Source organism: Acinonyx jubatus, chromosome A1 (genome assembly GCF_027475565.1).
Source record: "Acinonyx jubatus isolate Ajub_Pintada_27869175 chromosome A1, VMU_Ajub_asm_v1.0, whole genome shotgun sequence".
Taxonomy (NCBI): Eukaryota; Metazoa; Chordata; class Mammalia; order Carnivora; family Felidae; genus Acinonyx; species Acinonyx jubatus.
Window position 1 is genome coordinate 216,520,955 of NC_069380.1, and position 21,864 is coordinate 216,542,818.

At 36.5% G+C, this 21,864-nt stretch overlaps 1 protein-coding gene and 1 long non-coding RNA gene across 6 annotated transcripts in view; one reads left to right on the forward strand and one right to left on the reverse strand.

The window, feature by feature from the left end:
* LOC113603895 (uncharacterized) overlaps positions 1–7,321 on the reverse strand; it is a 127,191-nt gene extending 119,870 nt beyond the window's left edge. For 3 of the 4 annotated variants that reach the window (XR_008289945.1, XR_008289944.1, XR_008289946.1), the window contains exon 1: positions 7,091–7,321. This is a non-coding gene — a long non-coding RNA (uncharacterized LOC113603895). Of the gene's footprint in view, positions 1–100; positions 178–7,090 lie in introns of all 4 variants that reach the window. The other variant, XR_008289943.1, reaches the window with a different exon arrangement.
* Positions 1–21,864, forward strand: part of LOC106986992 (cadherin-10) — a 194,811-nt gene that overhangs the window by 30,046 nt on the left and 142,901 nt on the right. The gene's annotated exons all lie outside the window — the stretch shown is intronic.

Sequence of the window (21,864 nt, forward strand, 5' to 3'; positions counted from 1 at the left end):
GGCATAGCTTTATAAAGAGTATTAATGCCCTTGTAAGAGAGGTCCCAGGGAGCTCCCTTGACCCTTTCATCAAGTTATGACACAGCAAGAAAACAGCTACTTATGAATCAGGAGGTGGATTCCTTGCAGACATGGAATCTCCTGGCACCTTGATCTGGGACTTCCTAGCATCTAGAACTATGAAAAATAAATGTTTGTTATGTAAGCCACTCAGTCTATCTCAATGGTAATTTTATACCATACCAGTCTATAGAGACCAAGGCAGGATCTTAGCAGTCAGTGTGTCTCCATCCCCTATTTTATATACCATCATCAAAAATGTTATGTGATTTTTCTTATATCTCCTGCTACTGCTTCAACAGTAGGTCACAGCCCCCAATTCATCAGTGTGCAATCTCAATGTTTGGTAGGGTTTTGTTCCCCTCCTCAACCATTTTATACAGATCATGAGGTGGTTTATCATATGTTCATTCAAGATCCCATCTCAGAAAAAATGAACTATTATTATAAGCGTAATTTTGGATAATTTTGAGTTAAAATAATTTAACACGGGCATGGTGGCTATAATTTTCTGGTGTCTCGAAACTGCACTGTTTGGAATGTTACTGAAGGCTGATTAGTTATAAAGCAAAAGTTCAAACAGTTAAGGAGACAACTGTGGTGGAACATGCAAATTCTGTAAAGCTAGTTGCTGAGGGGTTTATTCCCACTTACATTTTATATATTTTCAATATTTACTTCGTTTAAGTGTCACTGTTAAGATTCATATGATTATAATCTTTTCTGCACAAATATTAAACGGGCAAGCATGAAACCCTTTTTCATTTTTGAACTTTATACTTTTATTGAAGTTCCAAATTTGTATTAACTGTATCTTTTAAACACTGGCCTTAATTTTCTTCTGACATAGTGATTTCAAGGGAGTACTGGTTTCATCTAACGGAGAGTGATTTAACTGTTTACACAAGTGATCCATTAACTGATGCTGACCACTTTATAGAATTATAGATGGAAAAAAAAGTTATATGGTATAGCTATCTAAGTAATACTTAAGCACTATAACACTTCAATTGAATGTTTATTCCTGAGCATGAAACTCAGTATCTATAGGAACATCTTCTTTAATTAGACTTTTTTCTCTTTTGTAGATGTTATTTTATATTGAAATCAAATGATATATTGAGAAGTATCTAGAGGCATTGCATAGTGTCAAAAATAAATTTCCTATAGTCTTAATCATCCTCAATATGAATTTAAAAATGTTTTCTTGACTTTTAAATTTTGAATTACTTGCAGACTTCAAGAGCTTCTGTCAAAATATTACTTTTTATAATTGTTATTCTTGCTTGTTTTAGTATGTTCTATAGAATTGTTCAGTAATCTAGTAAAACAGTCAAGGTTGAAACTAACCCAAAACATGGGTTTATTTTTGAATTAGTAAGACTATATACAATAGTGATGTGAATTTCCTAATCCTTAAATATTTATGCAAGTGTTAACTTATGTCTTTAAATTTAAAGTGCATGAACACATAAAAGGTAACTCTAAGCACCCGTTTATACCTTTTAGCAAGATATAAATTAGACCCTCTTTTATGAAATTGAATATAAATTATTTGTGAGCACCTCAATTTTAGAAAGAAAACATAGGCATAAATTATTTAACTTGAAGTACCCAGAATTGTATACTATCTTTATGAATGATATTAGTGAAGTTATAAACTATTCACTGGGTAAATTTGTGGTTTAGATTTAAGATTCGAATATTCAAAATTTCAAATTTTATGCCTTTTTAAAAACTAATTTAAAACCTTCAAATAACAAATAAAATCTGTGATACAATATTAATAGGTAAGTGACTCCACTGATAAATTTTAAAACCCTCATGAAATGTCTTAGTGGTTCTAATGAATAAGATATTACCTGTAACAAAACTTGCCCTTAGAGAGTCAAGTTGTAAATTCTCAGGAACTATAAACTGCACTGAAATAATCATTAAACATCTTTGCTGGAAATTTATTTAGAAATATCTCACATTTGCCAAGCGAGTATCATGATGTGTTTTTTTTCACATTTTTTTTCACATTTAATATGTTAAGATGGCCAGAATTCTTTTTCTTTAATAAAAAGTTGCTTTCTCATCAAGAAAAAATTAAACACCCATACCAGAAAAAATTTCATAAATAACATAATTATAACACATTATCCTGTATAGAGCATTAACCTGACAAATACCATTTTATTTCTAGTTATACATCCACAGCTTGTCTCAGAAAGGGTGATTTTGTTTGCAAATTTTACTGAACTAACAGCCAGTGAATTTAGTTCTATCTCTAAAGTAATTTATTGGTTCAGTTAACTAGAAGACCACAGATATAGGAATTCTATGTTGTTTAAAAACTTGGGTCTTTCTGGCTCTATTTACTTTCATTCACAGTTTTGAATTCTTCCAGTAATAAGGCCCCTTATGGTTGCAAAAAAAAAAAAAAATAGCCATAGGTGGTAAAGAGAGAACGGGAGAGTGAGACAGATCTATCATAAAAATAACTGAAGAGAGCCTCTCAGAATTCTATCATTGGATCAGTCAGGAACAAGGGGCATGGGATTACTGGAACTTGTAAAGCTGGCTGTGGTTAAGTCTCTCCTTGAGGTACATGGTGGGAGTGGAGCAAAAAAAAATCTGAATAAAAAATTAAATACTTAAGAAGAAGTAAAAACGAATGAAAGCTAGCTAGCTTTTGGAGATTTTCTTCTAGTTTCTGAGCATGTTCATTTCAATAATATGCCCAGAAACTGTGTACATTGATATTGGATAGGCTTGAGGTTTCACTGAGTTGATCATGAGATGAAATTAGATCAAAAGTCCATTTTAATACTTCATTTGTCCTCATTCTGGGTAGTGGATCAGAAAAATTTTTAGGTAAGCTTGATAAGCTTGAAAATTTTGATAAGCTTGAAAATTTTATCAACATTCTCAAAATGTCTAGCTATTTCTGTCTACCCAGTTCACAGTTAACCCAGAAAGTATCATTTGGAAAATCTAGGTAGAAGCTATTTGTGCTGTTACCATGGTTATTATCTAGGTGTGGTCAAATAATCATTCTGAGTCTTTGAAGTGACTCAGTTCTGGAATTTGGCTGAAGAGACAAATCTCTGTTGTTGTTAGAGCATCCTTTTTCTGCCTCACCAACCGAAAGAATTCTCAGTTTCATAATTCTTGTAGACCTTGGAGTGCTATACATCTATTTCACTCCTAGAGACTGAATCATTTAGTCACTGAAAAATGCTCTCTTGTACCACTATTAATTACAGAAATTACATCTTGAATCTGATGGTCCATTGGCATTATTTACTCTCAATACTCAAGGGTCTTATCCATGCCCATAGATATAGGGAGGCTTTTTTATAGTAGCATTTTTAGCTAACAGAGAACAACCTCTACAGGACTTTTGGAAGATGCTGATATGCTATAATCTATATTTCTTAATACCCACGTTAGAAAGCATTTTTCATTGTCTTTTAAGAGATGTAAGGAGTCAATTGAGTGAATTACACGTGATAAACTACTCTACCATTCTCATTTCCTTAATTAAATGAATCTTTTTTATATACAAAATAGCAAAGAGTTTTGGGCATCTCATAGTCTTCATTAAGTCCATATTTTAATTAGCTAATAAAGCAACAAAGCATACCCCATTATCATGTGCTGAGAATAACACAATAATTCTAAAATTTACAGGAAGGGCAACCATGTTAGTAAATGTTGCATTATAAAATGTTCTGCAATCCTGGGTTTATTACTTTCAGAACTTAATCCTATATATATTTTCTAGATTTTTGCTAATACAAATCCAACAATTCTTGCAATGTTTTCATGATTAATCATGTCTTCTAAAATCTGAGTTTGTAATTATCTCTCTTGGGCACATTGGGTTCTGATTCTAAATTAGATTAGGAGGTAATTAAACATGGTGGAAGATCAACATAATAAGAATAGTTTTGCCTTGTAAAGTAACTCTCTCAAAAGAGATCCTTACTGGATTTTAAGCAAAAGCAAAAAGGGCCTTATCGCACTTGGAAGGAAGGGTTGCTTTTGCTAACCATGATCAGGGATATTTGGGAGTTTGGGGCCACTGAGCCATCTGGATCCTATCACATTTCCCTACTCCAATATTCAGAATCTTACTTATTCTCAATTAATTCACTAGTTTTCATACTGTGGTAGTAATGAGACTGTGTAGACAACCAACTTACAATTTTATAATTGACAGGATCACATTTTTGAGTTTAGGGCTCTGCCTTAGGTCTACAGTTGTAGATGATAGAAGGTTATTTTATTAGTCATAAAATTCCCATGGTTTCTCTCTGTGCCTTGAGCCAAGATCAGAGCTTTGAGCTTGTTATTCTTCTTTAAGCTGTCAGTACAATTTGAAACAATCAACTCTTTTACAGTTCACACATTCCTCATGCTTTTTATATTGTTCTCTGGTAACAGCCACCTGATTCCTCAAAGCCTTGTGCTCAGTGAGCACTTTACTCTAGGTTACCATAGGTCATGATTTAATTAGCTGTTTTGCTACTGCAGACCACGGGATGTTAAAATTTCATCTGGAATTTTTTTAGAGCCATAAGCTATGCCAGGCCTGTTAACAGAGTCAACATTTCTTTTATTGCCCTGAGGTCCTGTTGGCTGCGACCACTTCTACCAATTTATGTATCATTTCAATTTGTGATGCATCAGGTTTGTGGAGTCAAACTCACATGTGGGTTTTCTAACTGCAAAGGGGGCTAAGAAATCTATTTTTTGGAATTCTTTCTTAGGATTCAGGAATCAAAAGGCAGGACATTCAATCAACATTGAAAAGGTATTTGAAATAGACTTGTCAGCAAAAATGGTGACAAATATATAATACAATGATTCTTATCTTTTGGGGAAGCATTGCATATTCATTTTTTTACTCATTTTTATGAGGGTCTCATTTTTTTAAATTAATTTGTCAAAGTACTTTGTCCCTTAGAGGTATTAAATCCTCTGTCCTATATATTGCATGTTTTTTTTCCAAATATTCACATTGTCCATCAAAATATATACATTTGTTATTATTATAGCTTTTACATTGACTGTATTTTTGCCTTATTTAATGTATTCAGTTTTTCTTTAAAGACTGTTTAAAAGGCCATGTCTATAATAGCAGTGTGATGTTTTTATAATTACCTTTCAATTCATTTTGATTTAGATTCCATCAGGAACCTACGTTCTGTTTTGTTTTGGGGTTGTTGTTGTTTTGTTTTGTTTTGTTTTGTTTTTGTTCTCAAAAAGTACCAAAATTATTTTTTCCTACTGATATGAAATTAATGTATATTTGAAAATATAGTCAAAGCTTATATTTGTCCACTATTTCTTTGATGTTATTATGTAAGCAAAACAAAGTGTTAGTAGTCCTCTTGCTCCTGGGGCTGCCTGTCAGCTGACCTAAACAAATTACATGGCCAAGATGGAGTGGGGATATAGGTGTCATTAACTCAACAAGGAGGCTCTCCTCTTTGGAGGTACATGGTAGAGACTATAGATACATTACCCTAACAGAGGGAGGAAATCAAGACTTAGAAGTGGTTGTTTAATTATTCCTTTGTAACATCTTCCATTAATTTGTGGCTGGATATCTCTCCAGTTTTTTGTTTCCTTCTGAGATTTGAAAAATATTAAATGATAACTTTGATTTTACATTTATACTTTAAGTCGTTTGGAATTTATGTTGACATACTTATGCTATGAGTATCCAATTGTATTTTAAATAATCAATTAGTTTCATTGGTAAATTTAGCTGAATATATGTATTTTTCCATATTTTATTTTATTTATTTTTTAGTGTTTATTTTTTTAATTTTTTAACATTTATTTATTCTTGAGACAGAGAGAGACAGAGCATGAATGGGGGAGGGTCAGAGAGAGAGGGAGACACAGAATCTGAAACAGGCTCCAGGCTCTGAAGTGTCAGCAGAGAGCCTGACGCAGGGCTCGAACTCAGGAACCATGAGATAATGACCTGAGTCAAAGTTGGACGCTTAACCCACTGAGCCACCCAGGCACCCCTTTTAGTGGTTATTTTTTGAGAGACAGAGTATGAGTCGAGGAGGGGCAGAGAGAGAGGGAGACACAGAATCTGAAGCAGGCTCCAGGCTCTGAGCTGTCCCCACAGAGCCCCACGCAGGGCTTGAACCCACAAACCATGAGATCATGACCCGAGCTGATGTCGGACGCTTAACCAACTGAACCACCCAGGCGCCCCATATTTTTCCATATTTTAAATTAGTACCAACTGTTCCTTTTCTAATGTGGGGCAGTAATGTACCTACTGAGAAATATCAAATAGCTAAGATCACTAAGTCATCAAAAATACCACACATATTTTATTGTTATTATTGCCTCCAAACCAAAAATGAAGGTTTTCTTTCAAAAAACTATGTTGAGTTAATGCGTTCTACTGAAAACCAAGGTGAGGATAAAGATAGATGGTCAGACAGACTCTTAAGATAAAAACTCTAACAGATATATGCTGTATACTATTGCTTACAGAAAGCAACTTTTTGATCTTCTCTGAACCACTATTCTTGTCTCTACTATATTCCATATTCCTCAATTGCCAATTTTTTCCAGCCTGTCTCTATGCCAATTATTACAGAATTTACTAAGCCATATCAATCACATACTTTAGTGTAAAGGAGCTTTTTTTTGATATTTTCCTGAGTTTTGGTTCAGTGTGACACAGGAGAAAGCCTAAATGTATGACTGAAGGTATACGGAATGTTTTAGGGAATTTGGTGTGACTGGACTCTTGAGTTTTGGATTATTGGATTAGCTATGCTAGTATGAACCCTTGGAGAAATAATTTACCTGTCTGATGACATATGTATATATTTTTTATAAGTTACTGATTTGGATTAGATTAACTCTGAAGTCATTTTGCACTTCAAGCTTTTATGAAAATAGCTTAGAAAGGGAAAACAGAATGATATCCTGTAAAAAAAAAAACAACTTACATTCTATATTTGCATACAGATTAATTAGCAAACATATGCCCAACGCTTACCTCTTTTCAGGACTTCAGTCAGCTCCTGATTTCAGTCTTCCTTTTCCTTTAAACTTGCACATTTTTTAGGGTTTGCTCTCAGTGCTTAATTAAATTATTCATCTAAATATAAATATTAGAGGTGATGTTACAATTTTGTGGTTTTAACTGGGGACCCTTTTGCTGCTACTTCCTCGGGGAACATTTGGCAGTATCTGGAAACATTTTTGTCTGTCACCACTGAGCAGGGTGTCATTGCTACTGGTGTTGGGAGAATACAGGCCAGGGTTGCTGCTAATCATCCTACCTGGCACAAGATGGCCCCTCACAACAAAGAATTATCCAGTCCAAAATATCAGCAGTGCTTCTGTCAAGAAAGTCTGATATAAATTCATCATAAATTCAACTTGATTTATTTTCAAGAGGCTGGATTTGCCATTCTTTTACAGTGCTAACCATGCAAAGATTTTTGACTAAAGGGATACATGTTTTAAAAGGATGAGATAATTAAATTCGATGGAGTTATAATCATGAGAGATGTGTGTTTTTCTCAAATAACTATCTTGCTTGGATGTTCTTGAAAAAAAGAAGATATATTTATATAGATGGTAGAGGAAAAATAACACATGCACTCTGAGGACCAGTATAATCTATGGTCATTCCAGAGCATGACCTTAGCTGACATGCAAACTGATAAACACAAGAATTTGGACTTAGTCCAGTGGTTTAATAGATATGAATTTGAGACTCCTGCTTATCTAGAATCAATGAATGCATCTGAATGCCTACTAAAACATTCTGGAGAATAAATTTTATTTTGTTCCACATCTAAATTTTCACAGAACAGGAACAGTTGATTGTATGATACTTTTTTTCTAATATAGAGAGTATTAGTTATGTCCAGTTTCCAAAATAATTGCAATCTAGGAATAGCCCCTACTTTGTACTAACTTCATTCACATTTATCAATGCTACTATTTGTTTTGTATCTACTTATTTAATACTTTCTTCCTTTTTGTTGTTTTTAGCTTTAAGAAATCCCAAAGTGTAGAAGCCATACTCAGTTATTTCCTAAAAATGCAAGAAATCTTGAAAAACACAATGCTAATTATAATCCAAATTTATTGCTTAAAAACCAATTCTTAATTCTGATTAACCTTTCTCATTAACACACACACGCACACACACACACACACACACACACACACACATGAATCCTTCTTTTAATGACTTACGTAATGAACATTTAAGTATTACTTGGTCTTTGCCACAGAAAACTCAGATAACTGAAGTCTACTTTTTTCCCCACTAAACCTGGGTATCTCTTGAAAATTACTACACATAGCCCTCTCTCTTCTTTTTAACCTGTTGAAAAGACTTAAACCCATGCAATGTCATGGAATATACATTTCCTTTCAAAAAAGCATAACAGATCAAATAATTTTGGGTAACATTGCATAAAAAGAGGATGATTCTTATTGAATAATTTAAAGTAACAGAAGGCATGCTAGCTTGAAAATGTGGAAAGATAAAATTACAAATGCTAGAGCCAAAATCATAACCTCTAATTTCCAACAGATTTGGGTAATAAACATATGCTATGGCTCATCACGGTAAGGACCACTTTATGCTTCAAGGCATAATTTCCAAAACACATGGCCTGCTCACCATCACTTTGTTGAATTACATATATGGATTACTTTATGGCATCATCAGAATAAAAAAAAAGTCAGTCTAATGGATAGGCTTGAAAATGAGAATCTGAACTGTACCTGGAAGTCAAGTGAAAGTTCGAGAGGTATGTTTTAAATTATTTGGAGCTTGATATTCACTAGGAGATGCAAAATCCATGATAGGTACAGGTTTTAGGTAAACTCTCTAGTCTTAGAAAGACTTAAGTTATTCATTCATTCTTTGTTTCATTTGATTTGTGCTAACAGAATATTGACCTACAATGAGTTCAGTACTGCTCTGTGTTTGTGGCTGCAACAAAAAACAATAAATGCTAGTTTGCTGTATTCATGTAGAATGTATTTTAGGAATAGATGACAGTTACACAATAGATAGAAATAGCAATAATATCACTGTGTGATACAATCTACAAAAGAAATGAGTGAGGTGAAATGAATGACAATATCTTTGAGGCCAAATTTTGAGTAAGATTGTCAGAAATTTCTGAGGAGGTGATATTTGAGTTGAGACTTGAGAAATGTTGAAATGTGAAACATGTGGGATGTGAACAAAGCGCTTTCCACACAGAAGGAGCAGCAGGTGTAAAGATCCTGATGCAGAAGCGGGCTTGAATGTGTTGGTGGAAATAAATGGAAGGAGAAGAAAACCAACCAAGAGAAATAGATGAGAGATGACTTAAGAAAATAGACAGGCACAGTATTATAATGCATTATGAGTAAAGGACAACCTGAGAAGATGTGGGGAAGAGGAATTTGGGAGTTTATATCAATGGATCTGAAGTTACAGTTATAGAAGATGAAAAAGTTTTAGACATCTGTGCAGCATAGAGTTTATAGTTAACAACACTGCATTACTCATTTACAATTTTAAAAGGGTAAATCTCATACTAAGTGTTTTTACCTGCCCCCCCCCACACACACACACAAAGACAAGGAATGCACAAAATCTTTTGGAGGTGGGAGACGTGTCTATTACCTTGTTTGCAGGGATGATATCACAGGTGTATGCATATATCCAAATTCATCAAAATGCATACATCAAATTGTGCATTTTTTGTATATAAAGTGTACCTCAATTTAATTTGAAAAGAAGAAAAAAGCATAGTCAAGAGTGTTCGTAAATGGACTGGTTCAGTGGCTACACTCGCTGGAGACATCAGAACACGTGAATGCCTCCAGGTGCTAAATTCCTGCAGTTGAAGATGGCATGATGGTTGAAGCCAAAGCCTGTACATCTTTGTCAGCTGCTATTCCAGGCAATAGAAAATAAGGGGACTACATTAAAAAAATAAGCCCTGTTCTCTTGGATGTGGCTGGTAAACAATGAGCAAGCAGGTGGCAAAATGAAGAATGAAAGCCGAGATAAATACGGATCTTGTGCTATGCCTCAGTTTAAATAGTGCCCAGAATTCATCCCCAAATATCAGTCTGGTTGGCACAGAGTATTACTGCAGACAGCAGTAGCCTGATAGTTGTGCCTGGTTCTCTCTTTACTGTGTCTGAAAAACAAAACAAAACTAGCTTCATCAGATGGTGGCCTCAACAATGAGAAAGTTGTGAGAGGCAGTGGCAGAGAAAACATAGTGTGATCGATTCCTCACCCATTTCATTGGCTTCTGCAATATCATGCTGGTTCCTTTACCAAATACTTAATTTATCAACCCTCTATTATTTATTTTTAACTTCATTTATTGTGACAGAGAGAGGGAGAGAGCACAGGCAAGTGGGGGAGGGGCTGGAGAGAGAGGGAGATGGAGAATCTCAAGCAGGCTCTGAGCTGTCAGAGCAGAGCCCAATGCAGGGCTCAAACTCAAGAACCATGAGATCATGACCTGAGCCAAAGTTAAAAGTCGGATGCTTAACCGACTGAGCCACCCAGGCACCCCAACCCTCTATCATTTAGAATTTTTAAAATTAGTGTGTACATCCTCAATTACACTGGGATCAGACACTATAGTTTCATGATCCTTATTTTTTCTGTTCCAAAGTTGTCTAAATTCTATACCATATAATCGGGAGGAAGTGTGACTACCATTGAAAGGGTGCAAGCTAGAATTAATTTCTTGGAAGTAAAATATATTTTTCTATTTCTCTAAGGTTTTAGAAAGTGAATGTATTGCACATTGTATTATGCCAGATCGCATTATTCGAACATGCCTTGTATCTATACTTGTTTACATTTTCCTACTTCATAAATTTCCATTGCTGTGATATGGCCTCTCCTTAGAACTCACAGTTTGTTCTATGAGTAGTGACTAATTATTTTGTTAATACTGTCAGATCCACCGTGTCTGTATTATAGCCACTTACTAATATGAACCACACAATAGAACCAGAAAATACCCTATCGCAATTGTAAGAATATGTTCCTTAGTTGTGTGATCTGACTTCAGCCATACTCTTCTAGAATGCATAGTTGCACGTCTAAGAGACCATCTGTTAGTTTTGGTGTTTAGGTATCCCTACAAATGAATAATTCCTCAGGTTTCAAGTTACATTTGTAATTTTTCTATTCATAAGCAAATGATTCACTCAACAAACATCTACTTAATGAGTAGTTGAGTCAAGGTGTTTTCAGTGGGGATGTGAGAGCAATAGACTCCCAGTTCAAAAAGGCCTTTCTGGGGGCGCCTGGGTGGCGCAGTTGGTTAAGCGTCCGACTTCTGCCAGATCACGATCTCGCGGTCTGTGAGTTCGAGCCCCGCGTCGGGCTCTGGGCTGATGGCTCAGAGCCTGGAGCCTGTTTCCAACTCTGTGTCTCCCTCTCTCTCTGCCCCTCCCCCGTTCATGCTCTGTCTCTCTCTGTCACAAAAATAAATAAACGTTGAAAAAAAATTAAAAAAAAAAAGGCCTTTCTGTAAAGTCTTTCAATTCAAAAAATAGCCTGAACCTTTCATATGTATTATATATGGTATCTTCGTAAGGGACTGGTTCTTTAATTACCAATAAATTATGTGCCCCCAAATTAGTTTATGTAAAGCCTGAAACAATCGCCAGAATGTACTGTGTTGCAACCCTGTCCCGATTCCTACTTACTGAGAATGTCTTCACAAGCTGCCTCAAATACTTCCAAGGACTTCCTTTCATTTTTATGCTAAACGAAAGCTGTATTTCATTTTATTTTTCAGTGAAGAGGATGCTTGCAAGCCAAAGAATACAGCAGAGAGTACAATGAAAACAATGAACAAAATTTTGAAAACTACTATATAGGAAAGTAAGAGGATACATAGAAAATAAAGATGATTTAATCTCTTTTTTTGCTAGGAAGGCTATAAAAGTGAATCATACTGCTGTAAAAATGAGTCTTATCAACCACCTAGTTATTTACACTTGCTCATAGATATATTTACAGCAGAGAATACAAATGCATTGTTTTTCCTGAGTTTTTATTTTTAAGGTGATTTTACTCACCACAGCTATAGTCAAAATATGAAATAATGAACAGTTCAATGCTATACGCCTCTTCCCACACATTCTCTAGAGCTGATGGGCACCTCAATTATTCATTTGCAATTTTAAGAACCAAATACCTCCAGTTTAGATAGAATAAACATAATGGAAAAATTACATTATAATCTTTACATTTTTTTCTGTATGGAAGTGCTCTAGGATTATCTTAGATGATGACAATGATATCCAGTCAGTTCTTGCAGCCTGTCTCAAGAATAGTAGATGTGACCTACATCTCTAAGGAGTGTCTTCTCATGTCTACAAATAAGGTACTGCACGATCCTGATTCAGTCACCCTTTTAGAAAGACTCAAAAATATAATGTAATGTTCCATCAGAAGTTGTCATAACCATATACATTTTTGATGACTAAGAAACTACCCTACATTTCCAAAGTTCAATTAGTGTCCTACCAATTTCGCTATATTGATTAAAAGGAATCACACCAATAAATTTAAACAAATGAAAAAAAAAAAACTTCTTAAACTACCATAAGAAATGTGTACAAATTTGAGGGCCGTATATTTTCTTCAATGACTTCTGAATTTTTAAAAACCATTGTATTTGTGAACCTTGATTTTTGTTCCAATATTGCAGAGCAATAACAAAAAAGTATTTAAAATGTATACCATTAACACATTTATAATTATTGTGGTTTATCAGTTGCATAAGCACTGTCATTTTATGTCAATAAGAGAATAAATCTCTTTTTAAAATTTTTTATGAATTTTTTAAATGTTTATTTTTGAGAGAGAGAGAGAGAATGGGCAAGGGAAAGGCAGAGAGCGAGGGAGACACAGAATCCAAAGTGGGCTCCAGGCTCTGAGCTGTTGGCCCAGGGCCTGATGCGGGGCTCAAAGTCACAAGCAGTGAGATCATGACCTGAACCTTAGGACACTAAACTAACATGCCATCCAGGCACCCCTAAACTTCTTTTAATTGAACTGTGTCATTAACTGAAAGATGTTTTCTACATTCAAAGGTGGTACAATGTGAAAAAAAAATTCATCTTTGAATTGATGAGTTAAGGTCAGAGGAAATGGGGCATATAGAAAACAAATTATGCCTTTTGAAAGATTTTCTTTTTGTGGTACCTTACTGCAATTGGAACCATATAGAATATGGCATTTATTGTGGTTCAGGAAACTATTCTTACTTCCAGTGGGCCTTTGGTCACTCTGTCCCTTTACTACATACATTTGCATGATCATAAGCATCTGATACTTTTTTCTAGAAAATGTGATCCTTTTTAAAAATTGATTTGTTTGAATATAATATTAGTTATATATTAGCATGAAACAAATTGTCAGAAAATTTGGCTGCTTAAAACAAAATGCTTTTATTATATTACAGTGGTGTTGGGTCATGAATCCGGGCATGACTTAGCTAGATCCACTGCTTTAGGATCCTTCACAGGCTACAAAGATGCCACGAGAGGGACTGAATAGATGGTTGTTGGCAGAATTCGGTTCCTCACAGGTTGTGGGACAGAGGGCCTCAGTCCTTTGATGGCTCTTGGCCATGGGCCAGGCTCAGTTCCTCATCACATCATCCTCTCCAACATGGCAGCTTTCTTGTGAACATGTAAATAGAGAAGGCAATGGAGAGAGTCTGCTAGCAAGATGTAAGCCACAGTCTTTGGAATTAATATCTCTTCGCCTTTCCTGTATCCTCTTGGTTAGAAGCAAGTGTCTAGGACAGCTTGACATTCAAGAGAAAGGGATTACACATGATTGTGAATGCCAGGAGGAAAGAATCACTGGGGACCATCTTAGACGTTTGCCTACCACAATTAATGAAAATCTATGCTGAGAAATAGGAGACAGGAATTTTTAAATGTTTCTAGTGATTCTGTTTTATACTTTCTTCCATAACTATGTTTATTGCTGTTTTACAAGGTATGAACAGTCTACTGTTAGAAAATCAGATAATAAAGAGGAAAGAGAGACTCTTCTAAAATCTTAGTCACTTACTAGCTATGTTGCCTGAGACATGTTATTCTTCAGACTTGTGTGATTTATCAATTAAGTGCGATTAATACTTTATATGATCTAGTTGTAGGTATCCTGTCAAGGAAAAATAATAGCTTACTTTTCAATAATTTATTGAGTGACTATATATGCAAGGATCCACGTTAGGTCCTAGGGATTAAAAACAAAGTAGTTAGTCTGTTCCCAGAACAGTAAATAATCTGAGATGAGAAACAGTATTTAAACTATATAGAAACATGTCTGGCCCATAATAGTCACTCAGCCAATGCTGGCCCTTCAGAGGCTTTTTGTTCTTTTTAAATTTTCTCTTAATAAATGTTGGTTGTTGATCCTTCAGTGAGGGCAAAGGGGACAATTGCTAGAGTCTCAGGAAATCAGTTAAAGAGACAGCATCCCTATTTTCTTCAGTACACTTATCCGTTTACATTTCTACACCTCTTTATCATTTCCCACCTTTCTTCCCTACCCTAAATGCACAGAAGCCCAGGCTCTTACAATCTTCTTGAGTATTTGGATTGAAGAAAATAAAATTAAGGATGAGAAAATTGCCAGGAAGTATTTATTGATGCTAGTATGAAGATTTTACCAGAAATAAATTAAATCAATATATAATGTCTATATTCAGGGATCATAATTCCAGTTGGTGGAGCTATTTAACATTGCCATTCAGAGAAAATGTAATGTTTTATTCATAAGTTTTTTTTGAAATAGAGGCCAAACATTCATATTTATAATATGAAAAAAATATTAATATTTAAATATCTACCTCTAAATTTAATCAACTGCAATTAGAATAGCGGAAGTAAAAATACAGATGACCCTAGTCAGTGCAATTTTTAAATGCGCTATTTTTAAAATGGCTTGTCTATTGAAATTAAGATTAAAGAATTCAATTTCTATTTAAGAACTTATTTAAGATGATGTTATTTTCTATAGCCCTACACGGGCATCTTAAATATTTTTGCCTTATTTTTCCCATTTATATAATTAGAAATCTAATTCACAGCTTTTTAAGAATTAACAGCATTTGTGAAAGTACCTTGCTCAGTGGTTGAAATGTAACAATTGGTCATATATGAAATTTGATTTTCCAGAACTATCTCCAGATAAAATTAGATCTTACAAAGAAAGATCAGCTAGCTAAAAATGCCCAGTGTATGTGTATCAATATGGAATATTTCTGATTCCAAGACCCCCTTAAAATATGCTAACGAATTTTTTTAGTGTTTATTTTTGAGAGAGAGGGCAAGCAGGGGAGGAGCAGAGAGAGAAGGGGACAGAGGATCCAAAGCGGGCTCTGTATGAGTCACCCAGGCACCCTGATGCTGAGAACTTTTAATGCGTTCACTTCCCTGCTCTTCTGCTCCACACCGCTGTCTTCCATTATAGTACCTACCAGATGTTATGGCCCGAATTCTGGACTGGTAGGGGAAGAGATGAACAGATATCTGACAGCTAGTGGTGTGATTAGTAATTCTGATGGGTGCCCGATCATGGAGGCAAAGCCAGATGACCAGGGAAATTAGGAGATGGTCAGCAGTGGTGAGGATGACTGAAGCCAGGCTGAGAAATGTGTGTATGGCGAAGAATCTAGTAGGGGCGATCAGAAAGCAGAACATTGTAGGGTTGCTCTCATAGGCTTGTGGTGGCAGTGCCTGATCTGGGATACCGGTTGGTCTCTGTTGCAAAATACCTAGTCCTTAGAAACTACACGGTAATTATTTGAGGGATGATCATTTTGGTAGATAACCCCAGAGTTGTGCTGGCCTCTGATGTAGTATGGTTGGCTTATGATTGTCTGGTAGGATCCTATCATAATCTTGTGGCTGAAATCTGTGGTCTCACTTCCTTGTCTTTTCTTAATCTCCCTTTTAATGTTTGTTCTGGTTCACGAATTACTTCCTCAGAATATGCTCGATTGTATAGGGTTCTGTCAGGCTGCCTTCCCGCTCACCCACCTAGGCACATTCATCAGCCATTTCTTTTTTTTTTTTTTTTTTTCAACGTTTATTTATTTTTGCGACAGAGAGAGACAGAGCATGAACGGGGGAGGCGCAGAGAGAGAGGGAGACACAGAATCGGAAACAGGCTCCGGGCTCTGAGCGGTCAGCCCAGAGCCCGACGCGGGGCTCGAACTCCCGGACCGCGAGATCGTGACCTGGCTGAAGTCGGACGCTTAACCGACTGCGCCACCCAAGCGCCCCTCATCAGCCATTTCTATCTACCACCCGGTCTGTGCCTCTAACTCTTTCTCCCCAGTCCTCAGCCACACCTTAGGGGTGTAGACTAGAGGCCTAGAAGAGGAAGAAATTATCAGGAGTCAGGAGCCTAACGTCTTTGACCACTTGCCATTCTGTTTGTTTTCCTGAGAGGGCTTCTTCAGAATTCGAAGTCATTTCCTCCTTTCCAGTGGAGTGAGAATTCTGCATTTTATCCTTAGTTCTCTCCATTCTGAGGTAAAGCTTTACAAGTTCAACAATTACTGACTTTCAAGGCATTTATTCTACAGATATACTAAAGAAAATACAGTTGGAAACTCAGTGCTAAATAACACAACTTTATTCTATCCAAACCCTTGGAGCCTAACACCCAAAACTTCCAGCACAAAGAACAGTGTTAAAGTAATTGGGGGTAGCATTTAGCAACATGTGTCATGAGGAATTCTTTGAATGCACAAACCTCAATAACTTTAAAAAAGCTGCATATTCAGTTTATATTGTTAATATCTCTTTTTTCCTTTTGAACATTAGGCTTGTTTAAAAGAGTGTTGTACTTTAAATCCTGATTGTATTTTATAGTATCTGGTTTATACTAAGTGTTAAATAGCTGTTCATTGAATGAATTGATCAAGTGATGGGATAACAAAGATTTTAAATGTTTTTCACAAATACTGAGACCATGTGATGTGCACTAATACATTCTATTTTGAAATCTTTTGCTAAAATATTCAGATCGTAAGTAAATGAAGCCATTAAAGAACAACATATTGTGTTTACAGGTAGTAAGAAAAGTCAAGAAAGATGGCTCATTATGCTAACAGAATCCATTACTATTCTGTATCTTTTCTCATTACCACTGGTTTAAAATGGGATGATTTGCAATCTGTTTATTTGTAAGAATATGTCTATGTTATTAAAAAATACAAAATATTGTGTCACATACACTGTTTAGTGTACTTCCTCCTAATACTAACATTTCTTGTCAAGGATATTTCAGTAGCAAACTGAGGATTCCAAACATTGTCAGGGAGCTAAAATAGCCAGGTTGATGTTATCAAATAAAAACAAAATAAACCAAAAGAAGGCTTGTTTTAAATATAAAATCACCTTTACAACAATATTGAGTTGATAATTTTTTATCGCAAGATAATCTTAATATTTAGGTCAGGCTGAGATATACTGTTTAAAGTATTAATAAAACACTGTTATGAAAATCATCATAGAGTATTTGCTTTTGCTTCAATATTAACAAAACTTCCATTTGTATGATCTCAGATGAAAAATTCTTTCTAGTTCTGTGAATGATTCATAATTCAATTCCTTTCAAGAAATTATTAATTTTATTTTTTTTGGATATCATTTGGAAAGGTATAACTAATAGGCACCCCTAGAGAGCAAGATGTAAAATACAATATATGGCATTCTAACTCATAGCTCTTGAACTTCTCTGGGATTCACAAGAAAGTTTTAGAAAGCTTAGCATGTGAGTCATAAAAATATTATTCCTCATTTGTAATTTATGTTAGAAATTTGCATGTGAATAATGTGGGAACGGTAGAAGTCTGGTGGTATCTTTCATAACTTTATTTCTTATTTATAATGCAACTCTGTCGAGTTTGTTTCCCTAGTTGCCTTTCCCTAAAATGTGCCCGTCCCTACTTTTGTCCTGTTCCATCAAATACTTGTAAATCTAAATCCCTCTGAGCATAACTTCGCACCTTTGCATCTGTCTCCAAGGGAAAATGTAATCTTCCTTCCGTCATCTAATTAGCAGTGGGAGTCTCTGTGCTGTAGGCTCCATCATAGACACAAGTGTGATGTGCCAGTGCGCTGACATCAGTAAACACTTTATTAAATTACACACCCCTCTAAGCAGGCACGGGCTTTCAGAGCCCTAATATTTTATGCACTATTGCACTGGCTCCCTGTTTTCTGAAATGTGAGTATAAGGCCAAGCTAGGGTTATAAAGTCTTGGTGAGATTATGTAGCTATAAAAAAGATACATGGCACACTCTTATGTGTTAGGTTTAATGTTTATTTATTTTTGAGAGAGAGAAACAGAGCGTAAGTGGGTGAGGGACAGAGAGAGCAGGAGACACAGAACTCAAAGCAAGCTACAGGCTCCAAGCTGTCAGCAGAGAGCCAGATGTGGAACTCGAATTCACGAACCATGAGATCATGACCTGAGCTGAAGTCAGATGCTTAAGTGACTCAGCCACTCAGGCACCCCTTAGGTGTTAGGTTTAGTCTGTTTTAACAACTGATAACTAGCTAGAATTAAAGAATAACAGGAAGAAAGATGGGGCATATAATTTAGTGCCTCTTTTTCTTTGGACCACCAATGTCTCAGGAGAATAAAAAGCCACTGATCTGAATAAAATTTCAAAATGATAAACCTTTCCTGGAATACTCCATCTTTAGATTTATAAATAGTATGTCGTAGTTAGTTTTCTGGATAATTTATAAAAGTATACATTCTTAATGCTTTTTAATTATTAAAATGTTTAATATATGATAAAGGTAAGTACAATGAAGCTAAATATCCTTTTTGAAAAATGAAATTTATCCTATTTAATAACCATCCAGACAGGTGCGAGGTGAAATCTCATTGTGGTTTTGATTTACATTTCCCTGATGATTAGTGATGTTGAACATCTTTTCATTACCTATTTGCCATCTGTACGAAGGTCTAATTTACATATAGTAAACTGATCCTTTTTAGTGTAAAATTCTATGAATTTTGACAAATGTATACAGTCGTGTAAGTACCACCGCAGAAAAGATAGAGAACATTTCCATCTCCCCAAAACGTTCCCTCATGTCACTTTGTGGTGATTAAGTCCCTGCAATCACTAATCTTTTGTGTTTTGAGTCTCGATACTTCTCTTTTTTTCAAGAATGAAAAACTGAAAATATGACAAAAATGTCATATATATGGTTATGCACTATATATGATTTTAAGTCCACTCAGCATAATGCATTGGAAATTAATCCGTGTTGCTATATCAATAGTTCCTACTTTCCTAATGACAAGGAGCATGTCAGTGTATGGTTGCACCAAAACGTCTTTGTCCATCACGCATTTGAGGATATTCAAGCTGTTTCCAGATTTTGATGATAAAGAATAATGAATAATCATTATTTAATCATTTACATATACTGTAGTTTCGTGTGAACAAGTATGTTTATTTCTCCTGAACAAATACCTAGAATGAGAATGTTAGATCAAATGATGAGTACATGTGTAACATTTTAAGAAACCTCGTTTTTTTCTCTAAAGTGGCTATAGACAGTCCCAGCCCCCAGGACAGGGCTCAGTAAGTGAATTATTGAATGAATGAATCTTTCCACAATGGTAAGGAGCCCGCAAGAAAGTGTTAGTGTAGAATTTGTATGTGGGCTCATCACACCCCACAGCTGTAATCTTGTCACTGGCACTGCTTGGGGTGTCTGAACTCTCCAGTGAAGTCCCTCTTTAAAGGGCATTGGGGGAGAGACTGGAATGTGGCAGCGTAGGAAGATGCTGGGCTCACCTCGTCCTGCTGATCGCTTAGATTCCACCCACATCTGCCTAAATCACCCAGAAAACCGCCAGAAGACTAGCAGAATGGACTCTCTGGAGCCAAGTGTAGACAAGAGGCCCATGGAAGAGGGTAGGAAGGGCAGAGAGGCGGTGCGCGCTACATAGACTGGCGGGAGGCAGCCAGGGCGCTGGAGGGGCAGCCTGCCGGGCAAGGCAGAGACCCCCGAGTCTGGCTTGCAAAAACGGAGGGGCAGGACTATGTGAGTTCTGACAGCCAGCGGGACTCAACATCCGGAATGTTATAAGTCAACAGCTCTGCTCTCAGAGAGCAGGAGGGTGAGAGGACACCGGGAGGGAGAGGTATTGAGCCCCGGAGGACAGAGCTCAACTCGGTGGGGAACAAAGGTGCTGGGAAGCACCATCTCCCTCCCCCATCCCCCAGCCGAAATCCCAAAGGGAACCAGTTCCCGTCACTGAACTTGCTGCAAACATCCAACACTGTGCTTTGTGGATCCATCCTTCCAACCGGTCTGCCTCCCTCCCAGTGCTGCAGGGCCCCTTCCGCAGGGGAACACTGATGGCAAAGCAAGCAAAGCCTGCCCCTCCCACCCCTGTGCATCTTGTGGATCCACCCTGGCTAATTCACCCTTGGCCAGATCCCATCGAAGCAGCACCAAAAGCCTGGCAGTATGCAAATAGCCCAGACAGGGGCTACACCACGTCACAGTGAGTCCTGCCTCTGGGAGAGGGGAAGATAAGGTACACACCAGTCTGACTATGGCCCCAGCAGTGGGATGAGGGCAGACATAGGGTCTGACCGTGGCCCCGCCCACCAACACAAGTTACTCTGGACAGTATGGGGGAAGTGCCCTGCAGTTGGGAGCCACCCCAGGGACTACCCAAAATGATGAAACGGAAGAATTCTCCTCAAAATAAATTCCAGGAGGTAGCGAAAACTAACGAATTGATCAAAAACGATTTAAGCAATATAACAGAATAAGAATTTAGAATAATAGTCATAAAAGTAATTGCTGGGCTTGAAAAAAGCATAGAGAACAGCAGAGACTCTATTGCTACAGAGATCAAGGGACTAAGAAATAGGAGCTAAAAAATGCTATAAATGAAGTGCACCATAAAATGGAGGTGGCCATAGCACGTATTGAAGAGTCAGAGGAGAGAATAGGTGAATTAGAAGATAAAATTATGGAAAAAGAGGAAGTTGAGAAAAAGAGACATAAAAAAATCCAGGAGTATGAGGGAGAATTAGAGAACTAAGTGATGCAATCAAATGGAACAATATCCGTATCATAGCAATTCCAGAAGAAGAATACAGAGAGAAAGGGGCTGAGGTTGTACTTGAACAAATCATAGCTGAGAACTGCCCTGATCTGAGGAAGGAAAAAGGCATTGAAATCCAAGAGGCACAGAGAACTCCCTTCAGAAGTAACTTCAATAGATTTTCTGCATGACATATCATACTGAAATTGGCAAAATACAAGGATAAAGAGAAAATTCTGAAAGCAGCTAGGGATAAGCAGGCTCAAACTTATAAAGGGAGACGTATAAGACTAATGGCAGACCTATCTACTGAAACTTGGCAGGCCAGAAAGAAATGGCAGGAAATCTTCAATGTGATGAACAAAAAAATATGCAGCTGAGAATCCTTTATCCAGCAAGTGTGTCATTCAGAATAGAAGGAGAGATAAAGGTCTTCCCAAACAAACAAAAACTGAAGGAATTCATCACCACTAAACCAGCCCTACAAGAAGTCCTAATGGGGATTCTGTGAGTGAAATGTTGCAAGGACCACAAAGCACCAGAGATATCACAAGTATGAAACCTACAGACCTCACAGTGACTCTAAGCCCATATCTTTCAATAATAACACTGAATGTAAATGGACTAAATGCTCCAACCAAAA